This window comes from Cimex lectularius, unplaced genomic scaffold (assembly GCF_000648675.2).
Source record: "Cimex lectularius strain Harlan isolate CLEC.00 unplaced genomic scaffold, Clec_2.1 scaffold115, whole genome shotgun sequence".
Lineage (NCBI taxonomy): Eukaryota > Metazoa > Arthropoda > Insecta > Hemiptera > Cimicidae > Cimex > Cimex lectularius.
In genome coordinates, this window is record NW_019392707.1 from 855,539 (window position 1) to 877,017 (window position 21,479).

At 38.0% G+C, this 21,479-nt stretch overlaps 1 protein-coding gene across 11 annotated transcripts in view; it reads right to left on the minus strand.

Annotated features, from left to right (window-relative positions):
• The window catches only part of LOC106666867 (myocyte-specific enhancer factor 2), a 209,081-nt gene that overhangs the window by 45,220 nt on the left and 142,382 nt on the right, over window positions 1–21,479 (minus strand). For 2 of the 11 annotated variants that reach the window (XM_014394362.2, XM_014394359.2), the window contains exon 1: window positions 4,935–5,097. The exons of the other annotated variants lie outside the window; for them this stretch is intronic. The gene's annotated coding sequence lies outside the window, so the exon portion shown is untranslated. Of the gene's footprint in view, window positions 1–4,934; window positions 5,098–21,479 lie in introns of those variants that run through there. 11 annotated transcript variants of the gene reach the window in all.

Sequence of the window (21,479 nt, forward strand, 5' to 3'; positions counted from 1 at the left end):
TAGAAAAGACGCTGACCGAGGTGGGCCTCTGTGCGCCGATTTGATTGTACAACGATATTAATTTAATTACCATATATGATATAAAGTAATCAAGTTTTTTCAACCCCTACATTAATAACATTCAAATAAATCACCCATAATATTATGCTGACTTTCCGATAATTGGATTTCTTTTATACATAAAAAGATCGTACAGGGTTGCAAAATCAGTTCTTTAAACAACAGTTCGTTAAAAAGTCTTTAATACGGGTCCAATCCATATTACCTTATTGGTAGGCAAAATACGTACTCAATACTTAAGTGCTATAAGAACAAAAATAGTATAACAACTGATACATGTATATAGCAACACTAAGCACCAATAACAACAGTCCCTTAACAACGTCGTAAATGAGCCTTGTGACCCTTCTCATTATATTACCAATAAAAATAATAATAATTAAACGTGTCAAAGGCACAAAAGTTGCTGTAAGAACTGATAAATGTACAAAGCAACAGTTTTTAAATAAAAAGTCTTTTATAAGCCTCAAATCAAATCCATATTAAGTTATCGGTAGATAGAGTAATTATGCAATGTGTCAAAAGAACTAAAATTGATATAACAACTGATCATGTGTACAACATAATATTGCTTGCAATAGCAGTTATTATAAGTTTTAAAAGCACAAAATTTGCTGTAACAACTGATAAATGTACAAAGCAACAGTTTGTAAATAAAAAGTCTTTTATAAGCCTCAAGTCAAATCTACATTAAGCTATCGATAGATAGAATAATTAAGCAATGTGACAAAAGAACTAAAGTTGATATAGCAACTGATCATGTGTATAACATAATATTGTTAGCAATAGCAGTTATTCTAAGTTTTAAAAGAACAAAGTTGCTATAACAACTGATACAGTACAGTTCCTAGAAATGTCTTTCCTGGGTTTCACGTACAGTCTATATTATGTTATCGATGGACTGACTAGTTAATCGATGCCATGAAAGGACAAATGTTATAACAACTGATACATGGGTAAACCAGTATAGTAAGAGTTCCTAAAAATATTACACATTCTATTGATTGATTTTTTAGTATGCTAAAGAATAAAACTGTAACGTGTATAAGACCGCGGTAACATCAGCGTCTTTTTAAGACGAACTTTCGTCCTGACAGTTCTAAGCACCTCAGCACAATCCAAAATCTCATTTGAACGTGCATTAAAGTATACTGCTTTAATTTAAAACCAAATAAATGTGGAGAGGTTGTTAGTGAAACAGCTGTTTGTTTTGGACCCACGGGAGGATATCCGGGCCGGGGCACACGCCTTGAACAACCCTAATGGGGCACATATTTCCTTAGCCACCAGCAGAGCGTTGAAGTCAAAACTAGAAAGAAGCTAGAACGACGACAAATGTTCCACTTCATAAACATCTGCCTTTTTCCCCTCTTCTTCGTACATCACCCCCACGGTGAGTGTGTATGTGTCTGTGTGCTCGCGTGTGCCTGAGCAAATCACACCGGCGGTGCTTTAAATTTCGACAAGATTTGTTATTTTGAACTAGACGATCGGGGGATGAAAAGGGGGATTGAATTGTTTTTTAATATTCGTGATTCTTCACTGCCGGAAGAATATCCGAGCATATGTGAATTATATTGCAACCGGCAGTTTATTCTTAAATAAATAAAAAATAGCCTGTTTTGAGTGATGTTGCATTAGACCAATGGATCCCAAAGTGGTCCCTACGGACCACCAGGGGTCCCCGGTATCATTCAGGGGGTCCGTGGAAAATTAAAATTGATTTGGTGCTCTCTGAACAACGTCAGGGGGTCCGTGCAAGATTTAATATAAAATAATATAATATAAAACAAAGTACGTTGGTTATCTAAAAGTGCATGTTTAAATCGATTTTACGCGTTCTTTGATTCAGTGTTTGAATTCCCGGAAAGCAAAGACAATGATTTGCGACACAATTTAATTAACTCAAAATATGACATAGCCTATAAGACTGATTTATTTGCCAAATTTAACGAAACTAATTTGAAACTACAAGGTGACCAATTTAATCAAAACTAAAAGCGTAATATCTGCGTTTGTTGCAAAACTTTTTCTGCACAAACAAACTTGGAAAGAAGAGAATGTTCTCAGTTTCCACATCTTTCTAAATTGCAAATTAGAGATGAAGATTTGCTTGCTTATTGTCAACAATTAACGGCTCTTCATACAAACCTGAACCAAAGATTTGAAGACATTCTTCAGTTGGATATTCCCGACTGGGTGTTGAATCCTTTTGCGCGTGGACAAACTCACAACACAACACAGATAAATCCATACTGATACAGGAAGAGCTTATTGAAATATCCACAAATGAGGAACTTAAACCAATGTTTGAACAAGGATACCACAAATTCTGTTTACAAAAACAGATCCCAATTTGATATCCTGCATTAGGTTATTATACAGAAGTTTGTTTTCCCGTCTTCCTATTTGGTAGAACGTGGATTCAGTGCCGTTATGAACCTCAACACGAAAAAGAAACCGACTAGAAATTAGTGCTCGTGGGGATTTGCGATTCCTACTCACAAACATTGAGCCGGACATACACTCATAACATCTCATCACGTTCATCCAAGTCATTAATTTTTTTATATTTTTTTTTCCGACCTTACTTTATGCATTGGCCAAAGAAATAACTATGTGAAATCCGATGAGGCGGAGACGACCAAAGGGGCCAGGAGGATGACCAAAGCCGCCCAAGCCAACGCAGCAGGGACTAGAGGGCTTTATAAAAATCAAGCGCCCCGAAAATGACCCCCACTCGCCCCCCCCCGACCACAACCACCGCACCCAACCTAGCCTAATCCTATAATTTAAATTTCAATGCTACATGACACCAGAAAATCAAATATATGAGTATATATATCTATATCGTTAGTACCAATTAAAATACCCATATTGAAAGGCCGTTCAACACTTTTACACCCAGGAATATTCCGTAATAAATCAGCTCTCTGAACTTCGTACTGGATGCAGATCAAAATTATGTGTTTGAGATGCTCGACCTCATCGCGTGTAGCACAATTAGGGGTGGGTCTTAAATTTATTTTGTACAAATATTATATTTTATTTTAAACAAAAGAATTCATGTTATGATTTATATATATTTATAATTTTTAATTACCATAAATACTTCTTCAAAAATGTTCTTTTTGTTTAATTTGTAATTTTTATACTGTGCATTTATGTGGCTTTTTCAGTTGGGGGTCCGTGGGCAATTTTTGTCTATAAAAAGGGGTACATGGGTCAAAAAAGTTTGGGAACCACTGCAGACAAAGAAATCAGCCCAAAAAGCTCGAAGAGGACAAACTTCTTTACAAAAACAAAGCTCTTAGTTAAATTAAGCGCGACATCCTCCCCGTCCATCCCATATTCGACTTTGTGGACCCTCCATTGGTATGAAGTGAAGGAATAAACCAAAATAATAAATAAGCATAAAAATGTTGAAAGGAGTCCACTGTTAAAAATAGACTTGGCAGAGACGTCCGTTTTCTCAATTACTCCGCTTCAAATCCTTCACAGAACCACGTTATTGTAGCTGGAAAGCTCAACTTAATAAATAATTATAAAAGGGTTTTCAATGTTAAAAAGTAAAAGGAGATAAACCCTGAGGTTGCAAACGGTGATGTCCTGATCCCAAGTCGGCCGATACAGGCATCTTCAGCTGACCTTATTAGTCGTTCTTATCAATTATTTCTAAGCGTGCTATAACTTTTCGCTTTTTTCGAAACAGGTTTACGTTAATTTGTGAAAACTATTTCCGAAATTTCACAACTAGCGTTTAAACAATATTGCGCAAGTTTCGAACACAATTGAAATTTGAAAGGGTGGGCGATGACAAGGGTATAAGGGGGTTGTCTATTATCTTGCCCGTTCTATGAAAACTCATCGCCCTCTTTCAGAAAACTTTTGTAAATTGACGCGTCAATTTCTTTCCAGCCAAGACACGCGCTCTAACGACAAACCGGTCGGCGGAAATTTTGAAAAATTGCACTTTCCCCAAATTTTAAACAGATAATAAGAAGAAAAAACCCTTCGTAAAGATGATTTAAAATTCTGTATTTCCTTCTTTGAATGTTATGCCCTCGTTGGTGGCGCAGCCTGCATGGCTTTTAACCAAGTCCGCTTATTCGGAACGCGGCCAAAAATAATTTGACCGCGTGGGGGGCTGTTTACAACTCTTTCTCATTCTACTCATGTTCAAATATCTACGTGAATCTATCAGAAATTGGAAGATTTTCATGGAGCTATGGACAAGTTTCGGCTTGCGGACCTCATGTTGACCATTGAGCTTACAATTAATTGGTCATTACTAACACACACAAAGAAATAAACAATACCTCAAATTGTTTTTACATAGCCGCTGTAATAAGTAGTGGAAATTAATGGGCTGAAATCCTCCTGAGAACTCTTTGAAAAGGATTCCTCTTACCTTAAAATAAAACTCACACACTCAAAATTAACTCAGCAAGTCTTTAAACGTTAGGAAACACATCGATATTGAGTATATATGCACATGTACGTGTACCTCGAGCTAGGCTATCAAAAGCCCTGCTCGTAAGCTTGGAAGAGTTTTTCATTAAGTTTTCGGAAAAGTTTGCAACAGGCTGGTCCCAAAAGTAATACGATTACGAACATATCCAGCCTGATACACGACTTAGCGAAGCGGTTAAATAAGAGAAAAAAATCAATATTTCTTTTGTTTTTTTAAAAGCCATTGAGAATTTATAATTTAAGAAAGGACTAGGGAAAATAAACGTACACTGCAGTTCCATGTTTGCATACAGAAAAAAGAATTAGTTGATCAACAGTAAAGAGAAAATGTGAAAAGAAAAACGGCACAAACACAAGAGCTGTTAAAGGTGGTTCTTGCTCTCAGGGAGCGACCTACTTACTGATGGAGATGTGATGCAGCAAAAGTTATAAACGAAACAATCTCAAAATAAAGTGCCCAAAAATAATGCGAGACGGTATAAAAGTGAACGGTCAGAGAGTGTGAAAATAAATGCTGCTCTGAGGTTTGGATACGGGGGCGGAGAAGGCCGAAGTAGAGACGGAAAATTACGATTTAGAGACGAGGACGAGTTTCGTCTGATAGGATAAAATTATCTGGCAACGGGGGGAGCATGTGCAACCGGTCGGAATTTAACAACGGATGGTAACTCACCGGTTGAAAAAAGCCTATCATGGTTATTCGACAAAACAGAGATTTTTGAGATGGTGCCGGGAACGAAGGGAGGGTTGAAAGGTTTTAAGTGGTACTAATCAACTCCTTGAAGGCTGCCTCAGTTGATATTAAATATTGACGCTTTTGAATATTTGAAATTGGTGGACGGGTATATATTATTTGTCACCGTAGGCCTCGACGTCAAAACCCTCGCCTAAGACGTAGGAGTGAGTCACGCTCTAACACACGCGATCCTAGATGAGTTTCACAAGGAAAACTAATTCGGCACCACACAGCGCACCGATAAAAAATTATTAGAAAATGCAGATATTACGCCATTGTACTTTGTTAACAAGGGTATTTCAACTACGAAATATAAACCCTCGGTGTGTCGGTGTTTTTGTAACATCCCAATACAGAGCCGTTGGTTCGAACCCGGGACCTTTACTTTACAGGGGGGAGCGCCGTGTCAACGCCTAAACCGTTGCGGCCACCGACACCCCGGCAATTAAACTTTGTAATTTCAATAGATAAACACTGATTTTTTTTTACAACCCGGAACGATGTTAAATGTATCTCCAGAGAGAGGGCTAAGTAAGGATTTCAACCTTTTCCCCAATACAAAACTCTATTGAACCTCTATCATTAGGATGGTATGGCCCTATTGATGGAAACGAGTTCTCTTTACAGATGAGGTGAAAGGTACGTCCCACACTGTATGGTTCCACAGGTGGCATTCCTCGGTGAGCCATTGAAGAACATGATTTACCATTTGCCCCCACGTCGGTGAGAAATTCTTGCTAATCCAGGATAAAGCCAGGCCCTACAAAGCACGTATTGTGGATGACACCTGAATGAGGTTGGAGTGTATGGTGTGGACAGCTCCAAGTCTCTGTATTGGTTTGTTACATTAAAAATTGGATATATAGTATATTTTGAAAGCTGAAGAATGAGAAGGTTTCTTGTTTTTGGACTTTTTTCCTACTAAAGTACGAAATGACAAACCTCCCGTTCAACGATTGTCACAATAGAATTCCGTCAACTTTCCTTCCAAAAAGGCGTAAGCGGATTTTAACCTGAATGGGATTCTGTGTTCTTGTTGAAATACATTGTCCTTCTTGACTCGGTGATTTCTTTCTATACAAAAATAAAGTGAAAACATTTTGCCTGAAAACTTACGTTTGTTTCTTCACTCTGACTAAAAGTAATAAGAAGTATTGTAATTTGTAAGTCTTCTTATATATATCGCGTTGTCCTCATCTTCTTCCCACCTGTTCTCGCTGGTTTGCTTTTCAGTGGTCTTTCTGTTATTTTTGTTATTCAAGTCTCTTTTATACATTTCTGAGCAGAGGTGAATTGGAGTTTGTTGTTCGTTTAAAAAGTACTCGACTATGTAAGGTAACACGTCTGACAGATCAGGACAAGAGAACTCACAACTTACACGGCACAACTTACTTCACCTAAAGTTGGACGCTCAAGCATATTAACGCAACGAATCAGTGTGCTTTTATCTGCCGATTACACCGTAAATTTTGCCATGAGGAGCATGCAAGTGAATATTGCTTAATGCGTGAGTCTCTGTATTTGAAGGAAGTACAACCAGATCTCTAAAAAGCTTCGTAAAAGTCTGGAGAAATTAAAATAAATGAGATGACTATAACAGTACTTAAAAAATGAGAGGAAAACTCAACTTTGACAGACTCTTCCAAGTGGTCGTAGATAACGGAAATCATTTTTAAGAAAAGCAATAAGGAAGGGACCATAATATGGTCAATCTGCTGAATTATACCCCTGCAGTGCAATTAGACCCCTTCGACTGGTCCCAAAATGCGTTCCAGGACATGAAGGTATAGAAGACCTATTCACCCATGGGACCGGAGCCACACAACTAGGCACACCGGCGAGTGCTAAACATGGAGCAGGAAAAAAGGCTTGAGAAATGAAAACTCAACATTGGTATAAGGCAAGTTAAGAGGTTCACAAATATTTTTATCTTTTAAAGTGTCAACGGACTTCGGAGAAAGAAAGAAATAAATCTTGATATGAGGAGAGGCCATCTCAAGATTCTGGAGACGAAGTAACGGTCAGTGAACACCACACATAAAGATGACTCAACTTTGATAGATCCTTGCAAGTGGTCGTAGAATAACATAGATATTTTGGAGATGAAACATGGATTAGGTGTAGGGTAACAGGCTGAATTACTCCTTGCAAAACCAACTGTGTGCACAGGAGGTGATAAAGACGAAAATGAAAGGGTACCTATAAGGGCACTATGCCATAAATTACTTAATGGTCCTAGGCACAACAGGTTCACCTAAAGGTGGGTTCCAGGACATGAAGGTATTGAAGGAAATAAACTAGCCAAAGAAGGGCAGCCCCAGAGCCACCGGATAGTGTGCTATAGTCAGAGCGATAAAAATGGGTTGAGAAAGAAAAACTTAAGCACTGGGAATGAACCAGGTAAAAGGTAAGCCAATAAATTAATCTTTCAGAAATGAAGGCGAAGGAACTCCGGTCTTTCTCAGCAGGCAAGATTTGAGAACATTATAAGCCTCGAGACCAGCCTGTTAATTACCACAAGTGGCAGAAACACGCCGACTCTGTAAGAAGAAACCTGTATTGTTGTATATTGTATAGCCATTAAAGACAAGCTTCAGGACAAGAGAAGTTCGTGAAGAAGCACCGAGGATCTTAATTTTGTAGGAAAAAGTCAACAAGTCCTGAGGAATTCTTTCCCCTTCATCAAGAACCGTCCAACTTGTCTAGGGTGGTAGGACCTGGGTTTCGCCGTCGTACTCGTCTCTTAAGTTTCTCCAAAATGTGTTCGATTGGGTTTAATTCTGGACTTCGAGCTGTCCACACCTATGACAAGCCATTTCATAAAGGCCGCCAAAGCGACATAAACAATCAATAAGGCAGAGTTCCAACGATTGAGGAGGCAGACGAGAGGACGGCGGCAGGCCTAAGGAAGAGCCACGCTGGATTTGGAGTTACTCGGTCGCTTGCAACTTTAGAAAGAAGATAAAGTAAAAATAAAAGTGTGTGACGTTATCAAGGACAAAGTGAAGAATTCTTTTCTCCTGGCTTGATCCTGCATTAGCAAGAATCTCTTACCGACGTGGGGGCAAATGGTACTGCATGTTCTTCAATGGCACTCCGAGCAAGCCACCTGTGGAACCATACAGCGTGGGGCGTACCTTTCACCTCTTCTGCAAAGAGAATTTTTCCCCAATCTTTCAAAGTCCAATTCACATGATTCCGTGAAAATTGAACCCTGACCATTTTCTGAGCTTTGGTAAGAATAGGACCACGAGCCTGGTGCCGGGCCCTGAGGTTATTTTCCTTGAGCCTTCTTCTGACAGGCCTAAAGTAGATCGAAACATTTCGGATATGTCATCAGATTTCTTATGCCATTTCCCGCAATGCTGCGGTTTCGTAGAGCCTGATGACGGATGATCTATCATCTGTATACCTAAGGCGACCCTGGTCTTCTAATTTGAAGCCCTATTTCTCTGAAGCGCCGAAGAACATTGTAGGGCGATTTACACCCAGTTTCCTGGCGAATTTGCGATGGCTGGATCCTTCTGCTAATAATGTTTTAAAGATTTACTCTATAAAAATAAATACACTTATTTATTTTAACCTCTTAAGATCCTTCAGCTTGTCATTGTAAAACGACAATTGTCTTGTCAATGTTGTTTCGTCGATGCCATGCAACATTAAGAACATTATCGCCCCTAAAAAATCAAAGCAGAATTTGGAAAAACCTGGCAAAAAAGTTTCGAAATTTCTCGTGTCGTCTGCGGTGTGATGAACATGTAATTTCGATGTTAACGCTCATTTTGGTGACCGATTTCGAATCAACCGACGAAAAAGATCCAATGACGACCAAATTACAAAAATAAGTTTAACCAACATGGCAGACCATTCTCAAATTATTTATTATTTAAGTAAGTTTTTCGCATTTGTTTAGAACACTTGAAACACTTTCTAAGTAATGCCTTGAGATTCAGTTCTGAAATGTCTTTATCTTACCGGTCTGTTTAAACAAATTCTGTCAGGGAACATCCCTTTCCTCTTATATTCCAATAAAATCTGGCGTCGTCCAAGGAAGTATCCTTGGCCCAATCGTTTTTACAATATACACTGCTGACCTACTTTTTCCAATACACTCATCTCACCCGTTGTAAGCTCTAATCAACAAAGTCATTACCCTATAAGAAGACTGGTACCGCAAATGGGGAATCAAAGTGAACGAAAGCAAAAAAAAGCCACATTCGCACTAAGTGACCCTGTCCTCCATTACGTCTGAATGACTGTTACCGACTTTTGACCTCTTGCTGGGACTATATATTGATAAAAGACTGACGTGGAATCCACACACCTTCAAAACACTCATTCGTGCGATGTGGTGCTAAGAGTCGAAGTTCGGGCCCAACCTAACCATCCCTAACGATTCCAGTTTATCCAGTATCCAGTCTCTCCAATCCAAAATCCTAAGAAATGCTCCTTTAAAACCTTAAAACCTCCATTAAAACCATTCGTTCACAACCTTGTAACGTTATCAGAAATTCCACCATTTCCGGACATCCAAGATATCCGTTCAGTAACTTGCGTCTTTGAATAAGATGGTCATCGGTAAAGTCGCGCCAATTAACGGAAAAGGTGTTAACAGTTGAATTGGCAGGCGGCGTGGAGGGTTATCTGCGTGCTTCTGAAGCCTTTCGTGATCGTGTTGAAGAAGCTACGCTGGTCCTGGACGTCGGCGATAATGTGGAAGCGAAATTCACCGGCGTCGTAAAAACCGCGCCGTTAGCCTGTCTGTCTAAAGATAAAGACTATAAAAAAGCTATCAGCTCCTGAACACCAAGAAGGATAACCGCAACGTCTCCTAGGTTGAAGCCTTTAAAGCAACGACTCAAGGCGGGTTATAATAACCTAACGAGGGACCTCAGACGGCTTCGCTACTGGACGGTAGTTAAGTTGTTACGCCGCTCTCCGTGGCCCAGACCAAGTTGAAGTTACTAAGCATCGAATAACTGGCTGGCGCAGGGAAATCCAAGCAAAAGTGGCTGAGGATTGAAAGATGCTTGAGCATATAGCGCCTAGAGTAAGATTCACCAAACTTCCTCGCCCAACAACTTTTCACCAGTGCGAGGCATCATAATAAACACAATTTAAAAAAGATTTTTTCGGTCAAAAAATTTACAATAATTTATTTTATGTCTTTCCCTTCCGATTTCGTTTTCGGTTGGAGTCTGGAGATACATATACAATCGGTAAAATAAAAATGTAACGATAAAGTCCAAATTCGTCTTTGGCTACCGGTCGCTTATTTTTTTTCTTCTTGATCAATTGGAATCGGCGTTAAGGCGTAGAAAAAACAACTCATGGCTGGACAAGCCAGTAAATATTTATGAAAGTCAACCAAGTACAGAGCATAAACTTTGAAAAATGGGCCATCCAAAAGGATCGATAGGATATCGCTTAGCCCTAAGAAATATATATATCGATTTCGGTTTTCATTCGTCGAAGCACATTTTTAATGTTCAAAAGACAGGAAAAACAAAAACTACTTATTGACTTGACAATTGTCCCATACATCCTACATGTCGAATCATTGCATATTTCTCAAACTTTTTTCCTTTTGTATTAATATTTATTTATTGGATACGGTTTTTGACATGTTATATCCTTTAATAAATGAATTGATTAATAATACCATCAACAAGTTTTGGGGGGGGTCAGATTAATCCGCTTGGTACAACTCATGTATGCTATAGCGGTACTGGGATCAAATCCCGACATATCTCGTGTAATTTTAATTGAGAATAATATGAAAAACGTATTCTAAAGTGGTTTCACTCTCTCGAGCAAGCACCCAAAGAGTAATTTGACGTTAGCCCACAGAATTACTTTACTTTTGACACCACGGTGGCCGAGTGGTTAGGGCGTCCGTCGCGTATTAATTGAGTATAATTTTGAAAAAGTAATTTAAAGTTATTTGCCCCTTGTGTGTGACACCCAAAGAGGAATTTGACGTTAAGCCCTCATGTATGACAGGAAGTACTTACTTTACTTAAATGTTCATTTGCATTAAGCAGTATATGAAAATATACTCAGTGAAGTTTCATAAAATAAATTTGGTTAAAATTATGCATTATTGCGTTCAATTTTTGTACCCAAGATGCTTTAAAGCAAGAAAAGGATTGGCTTAGGTTTGATGTAACATAGTTAAAATAAACTAGGGAATTTAAATTAACAAGTTAAACACTTTAACGGAAAAATAAATTTATATTATATAACTTATTGAATTATTGACAGTAATAAGTAAATCAGGCTTCAGGCGAATATAATGACAAAATATATCCTTGCAATCGGTCAAGGACTGGAATATCCACGAGAAATAAAACTAACAGGACTTAGCCAATACAGACGTGTAAACGAACTTAGGCCAGAAGTTTTTCGTTCAACTTGGTCATCCATGTATATTTGAATGAAACTTTATTTGTGAGATTTCCTCCTGCGGTCATAACCTACAGTTTGATATTTCCCTGTCATCTTGGTCTGCCTATCCTCGCTAATTTTGTCAGCCAGACACATTTCGGCATTTCGCCATCTTCAGTGTTGAGTTTGGGGGATGTCTGTAGAGCCAAGTCAAAACAATAAAAACCCACACAGCCCCCTCACCATCCACGACCTCGTAACTAAATTGACTTTGGCATAAGCTGATCCAGTCTAAAAATGTCTCTCTGTAGTTTTCCTTACCTACCTCTACTACTATGTCTTTAGAATAACATATTTCCCATCCCAATCGAAATTTTCCCTCATCTGAACCATTGGAAACGCTAAAACACCTACCTCATAACCTAAACCATTATTACTCTGTTTATAATGGGCAAAATCCTATACTGCTAAACACCATCACCCCATTCCTGCAAACTTATTCCGGGTAACCTCGCGATGTAGACATCTTACTCTAGCGAAATGTGTGGCGGACATGCTGCTCTGAAAGTTAAAAAGATTTCTCCCTTTTACCTACTACCTGATCCTAAAATCCAACTTAACCGAAAGACAGTTAACTCGCACGGATGCAGTGGTACCCCAAGGAAGAGTGTCTTAGGACCCGTTCTCTACAAAGTATACACTACAGAACTTTCTCAAATTATCAATAACTGCGGATGATCCTGGCATACTATATAATAAAGATCCCGCCATCCCAACTAGAAGACTGCAAACCCTTATCACATCCCTTGACCAGCGGTTCATGTGGTGGAACATGTCCATAGACTGAAATTAAGCGAATGTGTCATTTTCACCCTTTCAAGAGTGGTACTGCTATAGATAAGATCTATACCCACTCCATGGAACCCACACAGCTTACTCGACAGACGCTTCAGACTTCTTAAAACGGCTGCTGGACACATGATCAAAATGGAATCTACAAAACAACATACTATCCATTTTGACATACGGAACCGAACTTTGAATCAAACATTCCTGTTTATTCCTTACAATCCACGGTCTTCTGAACCATCTATTACCATTTACAATGACCTTGATATAGAATATGTCCCTGCAATATCCGAAAAAACAGACAAGAAGTTTCACAAGCAATTATCCTAAGAAACCTTTCCTACCGCACCTTTCGAGGATTCGCGACCTGACGATGATGATGAAATGAGAGGAGGAAGTGGGGGTTTCTGTTCCCCAAGCACTGCAGCCTTCGGGATGATTGTACATTACTTCAAAGGTCTAAGGCTGCCTGTTCCTATGTCCGTTTCCGGACTTACACAGGATGGTCGTGCAACCATACACCCCTGAAGGCTCAACCCTCACGTCACCAGGCGTTAGCCACGGCTGCAGCCGTGCCCAGGATGGACCACGGGGAGGTGCCTGGTCGGGATATGACGTGAGGGTCGCATCTTACGTGCTAATGAGGGGTGCCCAATCTCCCCGTACACTGAACCCCGCCCAGGAGAGAAAGAGAGTGGGCACCCCTCGTACATACTAATACTACATATACAATAAACTACAATTTGTTTATATATACAATTCATTCGTCACTGTTGGGTGGTGTTGGCCATCCTTTTATTGTCATCACCTGATACACAAAGCGTTTGGTGGCCGCGAATCCTTCCTTTGACATTATCGCACTGGATATGGCTCGGACGTCACACTCTATGGAGCACGTTTCCCTTAACCATCTGCTTCTTGCAGCAGAATAAGCCGGGCACTCCGAAAAAGTGTGGTCTGGTGTCTCTTCAGAACCGTTAGAGCACTGAGGGCACTCCGCCGTGTTCCGCATGCCGAATTTACACAAACCATCACGTGATCATTTGGGTCATATAATGGTCTGTCTCGACATATTTACGTTTTAGTCTATGACTTATAGAAGGCATAAGTTGATGGGTACGACGGCCTTTGTCGGTTTCATCCCATCGTCTCTGCCATCGCGTAATTGTGTCCAGATGAATTCTGTTGATAATGTCTTTCTTTTCCGCCGGTTCCATTCCTTGTGCTTCTTCATAGATTCTACGCCGTTTTTCAACTTCTAATATAATTGGGATTACTCCGGCAATTACACAGAGAGCTTCCGTAGGAGCAGTACGGTATGCTCTAGTGATTTTAGTAGTATTTTTCGCTGCGCTGTTTCTAACGTTCTTCGTTGGGCTGATGCTACAGCACTTGCCCAGATTGGGCATGCATACAAGATGACTGACGCATAGACAGCCATGGCTATTGTTTTTCTTTGACGAAATCGAACGCCCCATGATGGTCCCGTTAATGCATTCATACGACAGATGGTTGTTAATATTCTATCTTTTACTGCCTCTATATGTTTCTTAAAACTCATGCCTGCTCCTATGTTAAGTCCTAGGAACTTGGCTTCTTGGCAGTACTTAACTGTTTTTTCTCTAAATTTAAGTTTGGGCCATGATCGTAAATTGAGTTTGCCAGTCAGTAGTATTAATGCTGACTTATCTACTGCCAACATCAATTTGGTCTCGTCACACCGTTGCTGAGCTATTAATATTGCCGCATTTCCTTTGGACTTCAAGTCGCTACGTGTATTCGCTTCTATTACGACAGCGAGGTCATCTACGTATGCAATTGGATTTAGTCCTTCTGAATTAATTAATTTGTTCAGTAGAGGGTCTACCGACAATGTCCACAGTAGAGGACCCAATACAGAGCCCTGCGGCACCCCTTTTACTATTTCTCGCCCAAGTGACACTCCAGAGGATGTCAGTATTGTTCTATTCATGAGAAAAGAGGTCGTTAAATTGATCATGTCTGGTGGTCACCTTCCTACATTTGAGCCTATGTATTATATGTAGCCTATGTGTTATATTATATGTATGATTGTACATTACTAGTTCTTAAGTTCAGTGCAATCAACTAGTAATTGCATAGATTAAAGTCAAGATTGACCAAAACCAAAAATGGATAATGCCCGTCCCCACGATTGTTGGAACACGGATGGGATTTGCTTCCCTACCCACTGTATTAACCTGACATCGCCCCTTCAGATTTTTACTTATTCTGGGCTTAGAAAACACAATTAATGGAGAAAACTTTATTGAGGACTGCAGAAAACAAAAATTTTTTAAGCACTTAATTTGCTTAGAATATTTTTTTTCTCGCCTCCTATGCCCGCCCAAGTATTTAATACTTTTTCTATATTGTTTCATCATAAAAAGTATAATTAAAATTGGCCATCCCACGACCCTCACCTTTTTTAAGAAAATGTAGTTGACTAACCAAACAGGAAAACTGTCCATAATGAACAAAGCAATATTGGCACAGTAGTTGCTAACCTCACCTAAATAAAGGATTTTTTTTCGTATTTGTCACCCGCGAAACGGGAATAGTTTTCTGTTATAAATGAATAAAAAATATATATTTTAAAAATCTTCAAACTGAACGAATCTTTGCTATTTCATCCCTTATTGCCCCCAGGAATGGCATGTGCTGTTGAAGTATTTTATCAATGCAAGTTATTTCACCAATTTTTATACGTAGGCTTATAAAAAATACACTTGAATTTTTCATGTATAGTTCATTCCAATCCTCGTTTGGAAAGAAGTAAAAATAAACGAAGAATTTTCAGTTTGCTTCTTGGTACACTTTCAAAAAGGTGATGTTACAATATTGCTTTATAAATTTTTCCCCATTTTTCCTTCTTCGTCTCGATTCATTTTTCCTACTCAAGACGGATTTTCTCCCACGTCCAATATTTAGCAATTAGTTTAAGCAGAATGGGACGATTTTTCCTTTCCAAATCGTTACAACGACGAATTTCCTTAGAAATTCACGTTCCGTTTGGCAAAAGAGAGAGTTTTGGGGCTTTCAAATTACCCATTAGCCTCAATCCACCCCGATGCTCATCAGCCGCTATCTATATAATACATCTCACGACTTTTGGAAGCAGGTATGCCGTTCTAAAGCGTACTTAAAGGACTTACGCGGAGAGCCGCTTGCTAAAGGGAAATTCGGTAGGTTTTGCGGTGGAAACTCCATTTTCTTATTACCTACTTCAACCTTTCCTTTGATTCCAAAAGGAAAATTGATAACACGACACCATGGAAAAGAAAAGTGCAGCGTTCGGATGAAAGAATCACGTTCTAATATCTTGAAAAATTAAACAAACTATAGACAGGTAAAATAATAAGATTAAAATAATTGGGAAATCCCAACCGTACCTGACAGTGAGTTTAATTTTTTATGTTACAACATCATGAGAGCCCTGCAAGCAACGTAGCTGTATTATATTTACAACATTTTAATTCATAAGAGTGAAGCGCACTCACAAGAGGAGAGAGGAGAGAGGGAGAGAGAGAGAGGGAGAGAGATNGAGAGAGAGAGAGAGAGAGAGAGAGAGAGAGAGAGAGAGAGAGAGAGACCATTAAATAATCTGCTCTATGTAACAATAAAAATTATTATGGGGGCGTCGGTGGCCGCAAGGTTTAATCTTTAACACGGCGCTCATCACTGTAAGGTAAAGGTCCCGGGTTCGAATCCGGCGGCCCTGCATTCGAACCCGACATTCTTACAAATGGGCTTTTTTTCAAAAACACCGGCACCCTGAAGGTTTATATGTCCTCTGCTGTTGCGAACCCTCGGAAAAAAAAATCCATTAGCATACAGAAGGTAAATGAAAAACCGTAATAACTAACATTATTATTTACAATGGGAACATGTACTAAAACATAATAAAAAAACAAACAATTATTTATCAAAAAAATATTTGAGAGAAAATATTACAATTAAATCTGATAGGAATTAAAATTAATTTACGAGAATGCTGTAAAAAGTGTAATGAACTTAATAATTAAACTTAGAAAAAAGTAATGAAGACTAATTGAAAGTTAAATAAGTACATCATCACATTTCACATATAACATTTGAAGAAATTATTTTTGATTATAATATTATATCTATTATTATTATTACATTTCCGTTGTATTTTCTAGTACAATATCTAACTGGCTCATTATTTTTTTTCATTTTTTCGTACAGATACATATATTGGTTGACTCGTTTTAACGCCTTATTGAAAATAGTTAAATTTAAGTATTCTTGGAAGCCATTTATTCGTAATGTTCTCTACTTAGCATGTTTATGTTTCATTCTTGAACGTACGCATGGTCAAGAACATAACGTATACATTTACTTACAAGTATTTGTAGCTTATTCAATAATTGGTCATTAATATCGGACATCACAGGTTAAGGAGAGTAATAATCAACGTATTAAATAATTGATTTTTAATTTTAAATGTTTTGAATTTCAATTACTTAATAATGTACAGACCTGAATTTATTTTGCTAGTATGTAACTACGGAATCTTGATTATGCCCAGTTAGATTGTACGGAATCTCAATTCCTCAAATTTTTATAGAATTGTCAAGCTTTAATTCCGGTTTTCGATACAAATTTTTCTTTTAGATTATCCATGGACACCTTAAGTACATTTTGCTGGGTTAAGTTTTAACAAAAAAAAAAAAAATCCCACCAGATTACAAAGCCGTAAAACTCAGAATTCATGATTTCAATGCCATCGTTGATTCTATACATTTTCGACCAAAACTACTATGTTCAAATTATCCGCATTTATTAAAGAAAAATTTCTCAAAATTCTCAGAAATCCCATTTACATATAGTGTTGTGAATAATAGATCAGATAAAGTAGAACTTTGATGGAAACTAGCTTTTAATTTTTCCCATCCGGAAAATGTATTATTCATGGTTCTAACTTTTGAAATCTATTTTTTAAAAATGATCTATACCATTCTAGTACATTTTGAGAAAAGATCATAGATTTCAAAACCAATCAGCAAATCATGCTGCACACTATCAAAAGCTTGATTAAAGTCGACATTGTAACTGTGCTTCAACATTTTCATAACTAACGCTGTTTGAGTGCTATGATTCTGCCTGTAGCGAAAGTATCACAAACAATGTATATCGAGATTTTCAGGTGTCCAATTTAATACCTCCGACTACCAAAAAAAGTCATTTTAAATAAACGTCAACTAGATTTGAATTCCTCTTATGATTTGGACGTTAAACAATTTTACCTATGAAACTAATAAGTAATAATACAACATTTTTGGTACGGACGGGCTGAAATATAATTCGGTCGAAAATAACTTCCAAATTGAATGAAGAAAGTAGGGTTTTTACGTAAGCGGGGAAAAAATCAATTATTCTCGTGTGAGTGACTGTTTTCGATTTTTTTAAAGATTTTCCTACGGGATAATTGTTCTTTCGGTTTGGCATAACAAGAGAGTGTGATACCCCGGGTCAAGCCTTTTCACCGACGACAATGGAAACGGAGGAGGACGGAAGTACCCTCGACTCATGACCCTTCTACACAATTTCCATTCATATTCAGAGTGAACAAAACTAGGTAAATTCCGATACAAGGATTCAAAAACATCGGAGAGAGTAGAATAAACCGCAATGTTAAAAGAAAATAAATAAAAACATTCTACCTTATGTTAAGGGTAGTTAACTGTTAACGAGGAAAAGGTTCCGATTGTTCCTCTTGCAAGGTAATCCATTACAATCGAAAGTGAACGGTTTTTCTAGTTGAGTAAAAGAATGTACCGGTATTTTCTCTTTGACTGAACTTTCCACCATGAGGAGGGGAGGATTTTTCATTTGTCGCACTTTCCAATTGACCGCCTTTTATTAATTAAAAGTTAAAACGGTTGGGTTAGAAAACTGTACAGTGTTTTATAAATTTTCAAAAGAACTAAAAAAAGGAAAATATTCCCCTGGAAGGTCCTCAGCCATATCCCATCCCAATGAAAATTTTCCTCTTCCGGATGATTCCGTCTAACAAACCTCATAACCTTCCATCATCCAACCGTCCACTTAATCTATTGTTTAAAATGTACACTGTTTGTGTACAATGTCTATTGTTTTAAAAGAAACTGCTAAAGCACTTTCTCCCCATCTTTCACCTCTTTTCTCCACACCATGACCTGATGATCCCGATATAAGAACCATAGAACAAGACCTAACACCCGAAACCATTCACACCCAATACAGTATCCCATCATAAGTAATCTATCACTAAAGAAAAACCCTGCTATTGTAATGGACAAAATCCTAGAAAAACTGGTTAAGCACTTCTCCCCATTCCTCATTCTACAAACCATTACACTACCTAATTAGAAAATCCAACTTAACCGACAGATACTTTCACGTTATCAGTGGCTCCTATCAATTCGGCTGTGGCACAGAAACCGGAGTATCCCAAGGAAAAATCTTACGACCCATATTATACTCCTATCCTTTCTGAAACTACCCTTACGAGCTGAATGAAACCACTACCTTCCTAATCACCTCAAAACGACGCCTACCTAAAAAATCTGTAGATTTCCTTATCGAGGATTGCATTTCTGTACTTAGAACCACCTATTTTCCAATTCCTTCCATTATCGTACCGTCCAATTAGTCTATTGTATATAATAGCAAAAATCCTAAAAGAACTGCTTAAGCACATTCTCCTTATCCTTCATTACTACAACCACTACCTATTTCCAAAATTTGCTCTTAACCGACAGATACTTTAAGATACTATTACACTTTAATATCAGTGGCTCCCGCCAATTACCCGGATGTGGCAGAAAGAGGGGTCCAAGGAGGAATCTTGGTACCAATATTCTACACCTATCCTTTCTGTAACTATCCTTGGATGAAACATCTACCGACCTAATCTACCCGAATGTACCGTTATTTTCTCTCTTGCACAAAATTCCAGCGACTTTATTTTCCACCATGAGGGGGGGGGTTTCGTTTGTCGCACTTTCCAATTGACCGCTTGCAATAATTAAAAGTTAATTATTAGGTTAAAAGGTTCGTTTAGAAAATGCTACTGTTTTCTGAATTTTCGTGTAAGTAAAAATGAAAACATTGACCGTTTGATTGTCAAAAGGTTTCCTCAGCCATGCCCAAAACCTACAAATAAGACAAACGGACGGTAAGACGCACAGACACCCACTGAAAACATTTACATATTAATCAAAGAGAGCTTCATCAACTGTGATATTCACGGAATTATTCCTGAATATTTTTTTTTTCAAAACCAAATCGTCTATGGATAACGTTCATAATCCACAATCTTTCACCGGTTTGTAATATTGATTTTCAAATTGCTTTTGAACAACATTTAGCATGATCTTCTAAGGAGGAATTTGAAAATAATTATTTTAATAAGATTGTAGAACTGCAAGTATTAAACGTAAATAAAATAAGAACATTGTGGCTGATGAGATACTTATTCCTAAGGGAGTCCAGTAAGGCTAATTCCTATCACCATAGCTGTTTTCTATCTTTATTTGAGATAATGTTTCCTTTTTAAAGCACTCCAAATTGTGGGGGTCAGGTTGGAAGTTATCATTTGCTTGGTATTTGTTGATATTATCTTATTTGAGGATTGTTGTAGTTTCAACCTATACTCAATGTTTGTGCTGAATATTGTAGCCTAAATAATTTATCTCTTGGACGTAGCAAAAGCAAAATCTTTAATATTTCGTAAAAAATTTAGAAATCTATATCTGGATTTAGTAGTCAAAATTGACGGTATCAATTGTTTTAACCAATTATACTTTTTATGTAAGGTCTTTGTTAAGAAGAAGGTAGTGGTCTCGAGCGGGATTCGAACGATAGAAATCACGATTCGTGTCACGAGCCGAAGGTCGTGGGTTCGAATGCCACTCGCGATACTAGCTTTTTCGTCGCTAACCAAGACCTTCGATAAAAAGAAAAATTAATTAAAAGTAGAAATCTATGTTATGAAAATTAACCAGTCGAATATGTCAATGGCGTCTGGGAAAATTTAAGACCTGCCATAGGGAAAATTAAAGAAATTGTAGCATGAAAAGTGCAACATTTTACTTGAAAAAGATAAACTGCTTCATTCAATAATAACTGCAATTCTCTCCAGAATCTTGTGATGTCTTCTTAGATCTGGTTTTATTTCGTTTCTTTGACTCGGAACCCTTGTCACTTGTGTTATCTTGTCCTTTTACCCCAACACCTACAACGTGTTCCATTCCATCCCCATTTTGAAACTTATGGCTGCTTTTCTTCCAAAGATCTCTGCTATCTATGACCACTCGGAAGGGTCAAAGTTGGATTTCCACTCATTTTGTCAGGCTCTGTTAATCATCTCATTTAACATAGGTGGTTACCGAATTATAAACTATCCCAATTGGGTTGTAAGCCATTTTCATATTTATCAATCTTCTTCAGAGAGTATGGAGAAGCTAACGTCGAGAAACGGTATTATGAGTGCATGTATTAATTCTTTGTATAATGCATCATTCAGGAGAATCTCGCTTTTGTAATCTCGTGAGAAGTCTCTGTCTGTCTGTCTGTCTCTCTCTCTTTCTCTCTCTCTCTATCACTCTCTCTCTCTCTCTCCTCTAGTTTCCGATCTATCAAATTGTCTCTGTTTCGCGTATTTTCATTAACTGCTAAGAAATTCCTAAGCTAATTGTCGAAAAGGGTCAAAGACACTTCACAACGCTCAACTTTATCGCGAATGTTCACCTTTAATAGAAAGTTTACAGAGTAAAACTGTTTTCAACAATTTTCTCCATATTGTACGTTTAAAGTTGTAAAAGTTTTGACTTTGATAAAAAGCCCTGAAGGTAGTTGAAACGGAATTTGTTTGAATTTTTTGTATTTTTCTCAAAACACCTCGCCGAACTGTTGTTGTGTAAGGCAGGAAGGAAGCGTCAAGTTGTGG